Source organism: Manis javanica, chromosome 10 (assembly GCF_040802235.1).
Source record: "Manis javanica isolate MJ-LG chromosome 10, MJ_LKY, whole genome shotgun sequence".
Lineage (NCBI taxonomy): Eukaryota > Metazoa > Chordata > Mammalia > Pholidota > Manidae > Manis > Manis javanica.
Window position 1 is genome coordinate 83281324 of NC_133165.1, and position 5854 is coordinate 83287177.

General features: G+C 34.9%; 1 pseudogene; it reads right to left on the reverse strand.

Moving 5' to 3' along the window:
- Window positions 1-635: 635 nt before the first annotated feature.
- On the reverse strand, window positions 636-1988 carry LOC108402332 (olfactory receptor 9S13-like; annotated as a pseudogene).
- Window positions 1989-5854: the final 3866 nt, after the last annotated feature.

Here is a 5854-nt window from a genome sequence, read left to right on the forward strand (position 1 = left end):
AAAAATGTTCTTTATGGATCAATTTTTATTACTATGAAATGTATCATCTCATTTAAGAAGAAAATGGGGAAACAAAAACTAGGAGAATGTTATTGCCCCTTATTTTCCATGTGAATAAATGTTCACTTCTCAGTTACAATTTTGTGGACTTCCCTTTTATATGAGTGATAACTCTACGGATGATACTCCTCAGAATACATGCCTGGATCTTTGGGAAAGAATAAGGCCTTTACTCAAAAGTGATCTATGTCACCACTTCTATTCTGTTTGCCAAGTACAAACTGTGTTATGTTTTCCAAGATAATATCATTTTACTTACTTTGAAAAATAAAACATTTAAAGAAAAGTTCACACAGATTAATATTATTTACTTCTTAATCATATATTCACTTCTCAAAATAAAATTAGAATTAAAATATTATTATATAAGCCATACATGCTTTCATGTATTCTAAACAAATATAAAATAATGTATATTATTAGAAATATCATTTTGTAAAACTTAGAAAAATGTATGTTGCCATATATATGCAAATATCTTTGACATAATAATATTCAAAGAACAAGGATAACTAGGGCCCTTAGAAAACAAAATTGTCCACTATCATATGGTTTCATAAATGTCAGTGAGAGAATTATTTCCTGTGTAATATTCTTTTCACAGCATCTTTCACATCTCTATATATTACAGGGTTCAGCATTGGTGTTATAAGTGTGTAGAGCACAGCCACGGTCTTGTTTGCCTCTGGTGAGAAGATGGCCCCAGGTTGGGCACACATGAAGGCCACGGTCCTGTAGAATAACTCACCATCACTATGGGGGACCCACAGGTGGAGAAGGTCTCACTGCTGCTATGGGTCAAGGGGATCTTCAGGACAGTGGAAGCATAGGAAACCAGAATAACAGTTGTGGTGGTGATGATCATGAGAGCGGAGAGGGTAAATCATACAATCTCATTCACAAAGGTGTCAACACATGAGATCTGGATAAAAGCTGGGACACCACAGAAAAAGAAGTCCATTCTGTTTTCTCCACAAAAATACAAACTGGAGTTGAAACCTGATTGGACTATGGAGTTGGTACATCCACAGATTTAGGATCCAGTTACCAATCAAACACAGATTGTCTGGGACATGTGCACAGGGTAAAGGAGAGGGGAGCAAATGGCTGAAAATTGATTGAATGCCATGACAGCCAGAAGAAAGCCTTCAGCTGTGAAAAACAGCGCAAAGAAGAAAAACTGAGCTGCATCGCCATTGTAAGAAATGTTCTTTTCACTAGACAGGCTCAAGTTTTAGGAGCATTGACTGCGGTGAAGCAGAAATCTAAACAGGACAAGTTGTAAAAGAAAAAGTACATAGTGTTAAAGCCACTGTCAGAAACCAGTAAGTGTTTATTTGGCATCGAAGAATTGCAATGTGGGAAGGTAGAAACCCAAGATTAAGGGTAGAAATACAGATTAAGGTAGAAACCCAAAGTGTCCTGTTATAGGGTGGAACTAAGGGGCTTTATGAGGAAGGGGGGCAATTATGAGTGAAGAGAAACCAGGGGAAAGCTTTCTATGGATGTTAACAAGTTAAGCTACTCTGGGTTATACATTAATTGCCGATTGATTCTACCTTCGTAAATGCCGTAGCCATCAGCCTTGTGATCAGGATGTTGGTTCTCTGCTGACTTCTCAGGAGTGGTTTAAAACATTTGCCATTTTGCCCATCTCAAACAAAGATGGTGAGGCAGTTTGCTCTGCAGTGGCCGCTCCAGCTCTGTTTTAAAATACTCCAGTCATGTCAAGTTTTCCTGACCAGCATATGAAGTCTAGAGACCATCTTCATGACAGTTATGCTGCTATGTCCCCCCGCAGTGACAGTGTAGATCAGCAAGGACATTGGGACTAGGATCTGCAGCTTTGGAGGGGTTCTGAGCCCCAACAGTATAAACTCAGTCACCTCTGAGTAATTTCTATTAAGTTCACTCTTCACAGCTGACATATAGGCGGGACTGGAGAAATGATAAAATGAAAGAAATGGGTGATCACAATACTTGTTTTAGTAACAAATAACTAGGAACCAGCATGGATACAATTTCCATTTCATCATATTGTTCCCCAGTATTTTACAAAACACCACTGAACAGAAAAACAGATTACTATTTTAAAATGTCTTCCTAGTGAAGAGTTCAAACTGATCTATTAGCCTTTTTAGAAATGCTTGTTTGTAAATGATGCAGTTTTCCCCTCTAAGTGAGTTTTGGGGAAATGGAGATTCTAAGATAATGTCTGGAAAGAAGAGGTGGGGTTCAATTTTTTTACTTGATTTATTATCATTTACCACCATTGAAAGTTGCCCCCTTTAGTGTAAGCTATTTCTCACAAATATTATAATCACAGACTTCATTTTATTTGGAGTAAAAGTCTTTCCGTTGATGTTCTCATTTTATATTTTTAATGAGTTTTTAGTTTACCACAGAGAAATAATATGCAAAGATTGTATCTGTCTTTCTTATGTTAATAGAAAGATTTCAGATTCTGACAAAAATATCATCCTTTTACATATTTACATCATATTCTTATTTCTTCTGTTGTTTTTGCCCATATGGTAACGTATATGCTTAGTGGCACAGTTCATCTGCTAAAAACAGAGGTGATTCTTGCTTTTATTTCCTAAACAGTGAAATTAGACTTTCTGTCCTTTCTTCTTTCCCTCGTTGTCCCTTTTGGATTTTGCAGGTCGGAAAGCAAATGGAGAGTTCTAAGATCTTCGGCAGAAATTTTCCTCTCTTTTCAGAAACAGGCAAATCTAATTAGGAATACAAAGATCTCTGCATATGAAAGAAAAGAGTCACACAACTTAAACATATATTAATTTTGAAAAGAAACAAATATGTATTTAAACAAGTTTGCTTTGCATTTACTTAGGCTTATGGCTGTTATAACTGTAAAATATCCTTAAGTAAAATACAATAGAGAGGTAGAGAAAGAAGTTATTCTTATTCAAATTTTTTTATGGGAAATTGAGACAAAAACAGATTTTAGAGGGTATTTGGAGTCAACAGATTGAGTATCATAGTGGTTTCCTATTCAATAGTCTATCATAAATGTAAAACTGACAAATGAGAAATTTAAAAATTCACATACTATGGAAATACCTTTTATAATTTTATAGTTATAAAATTTTTAATTATGTATATATACAAATACATTTGCAAATTGTATGGTCATAAATAATTAAAATACATATGGTATAAACTACAAAATGCCTCATAATATCTCCTGTATTTTTGTTTTTTTTATTGGCATAGTTTCACTAATTCCTTAAGGACAGGTTGGAAGTATGGATATATATTAGAATCAATTTGGTCTAGTTATAATATCTAATTTCTTGAAAAAATAAAGTTTAACAGAAATGTTGACTGGCTGCTGATTTTATTTTATTTTTTTATTGATGTATAATTGATACACAATATTTATTGGTTTCAAGTACACAACACAGTGAGTGAACAGTTACATACATTATTAAGTCCTCATCCCAACTAGAGCAGTTACTATCAGCATAGAAAGATGTTGCACAGCCATTGACTCTATTTACAATATTGGACTACCATCCCCGTGACCAACTAATATTATGATTGAAATTTTTGTACCCCTTTATCTCCCTCGCCCACACCACCTATCAACCCCAGACACTCCCCAATAGTAACCCCAGTCACTTCTCAGCATCCATGAGTCTATTGCTATTTTGTTCATTTTGTTTTGTTTTTTAGATTCCACATGCAAGTGAAATCATATGCTGTTTATCTTTCTCTCCCTGGTTTATTTCACTTAGCATAATAACCTCTAGGTCTATTCATGTTGTAGCAAATGGCAGAATTTCTTTCTTTTCTACAGCTGAATAATAATTCCATTGTGTATGTGTACCACCTCTTCTTTATCCAATCATCTATTGATAAACACTTAGGTTGCTTCCATATCTTGACTATTGTAAATAATGCGGTGATAAACGTAGGGGTGCGTATATCTTTTAGATTCAGAGATTTTACTTTCTTCAGATAAATTCCTACAAGTAGGGTTATTTGATCAGATGGTATTCTATTTTTAATTTTTGAGGAACCTCCATACTGCTTTCCACAGTGGCTGCACCAATTTACATTCCCACCAAGAGTGTAGGAGGGGAATCCCTATTCTCCACATCCTCACCAACACTTAATATTTCTTATCTTTTGGATAGTGGCCATTCTGACTGGTGTGAGGTGATAGCTCATTGTAGTTTTGATTTGCATTTCCCTGGTAATTAGCAATGCAGAGCATCTTTTCATGTCCTTGTTAGCCATCTGTATTTCTTCTCTGGAAAAATATGTATTCCAGTCCTCTGACCTTTTTTCAATTAGGTTATTTGGTTTTTTTGGTATTGCAGTGTATGAGTTCTTTATATATTTCGGATGTTAACCACTTATCAGATAAATCATTTACAAATATATTCTCCCGTATGGTGGGTTGCCTTCTTGTTTTGTTGATGGTGCCCTTTGCTGTACAGAAGCTTTATAGTTTGATATAGTCCCTCTTGTTCATTTTTGCTTTTCCTTCCCTTGCCTAGGAAGATGTGTCCAGAAAAACTTCCTCATACTTATGCTCATGAGATTTTTGCCTATGTTTTCTTCTAAGAATTTAGGATTTCATGTCTTCTTTGTAAGTCTTTAATCCATGTCAAATTTACTTTTATGCATGGAGTTAAGCAGTAATCTAGTTTCATTCTCTTGCTTGTAGCTGTCCAGTTTTCTCAACACCAGTTATTGAATATTCTCTTTTCCCCATTTTATATTCATGACTCCTTTATCATATTAATTGACCATACATGTGTGGGTCTATTCCTGGAATCTCTATTCTGTTCCATTGATCTATGGGTCTGTTCTTGTGCCAGTGTCGTGCTGAAGCTTTGTAGTATAGTGTGAAGTCAGGGCGTATAGTAACACAAGCTCTGTTCTCTCTCAAGATTGCTTTGACTATGCAGGCTTTTTTGTGGTTCTATATGAATTATGGGATTATTTGCTCTAGTTCACTGAAAAATGCCATTGGTGTTTTGATAGGGATTGCATTGAATCTGTAAACTATTTTGGGCAGGATGGCCATTTTGACAATATTAATTCTTCCTATCCATGACCATGGGATAGATTTCAATTTATTTGTGTCTTCTTTAACTTCTCTCATTCAGTGTCTCATAGTTTTCAAAGTACATGTTTTCACCTCCTTGCTTAGGTTTATTCCTAGGTATTTTATACTTTGATGCAATTATAAATGGAATTGTTTTCCTTACTTCTCTTTGTGCTAGTTTATTCTTAGCATATAGGAATGCAACAAATTTCTGTGTATAGATTTTGTATCCTGCAACTTTGCTGAATACAGTTATTAGTTCTAATAGTTTTTGGTGGAGTCTTTAGGGTTTTCTGTATATAGCATCATGTCATCTGCAAACAGTGACAGTTTTACTTCTTCCTTTCCAATCTGGATGCCTTTTACCTCTTTGTTATGTCTGATTGTCATGACTAGGACTTCCAAAACTATGTTGAATAATAATGGTCAGAGGGGACATCCTTGTCTTCTTCCTGATCTTAGAAGAAAAACTATCATCTTCTTGCCATTGTATATGATGCTAGCTGTGGGTTGGTCATATATGGCCTTTATTATGTTGAGGTAAGTTCCCTCTATACCCATTCTGTTGAGAGTTTTTATCATGAATGGATGTTAAATTTTGTCACATGCTTTCTCAGCATCTATTGAGATGATCATATCATTTTTATCCTACCTTTTGTTGATGTGGTGTATCACATTAATTATTTATGATATCCCTGAAATAAATTTCAC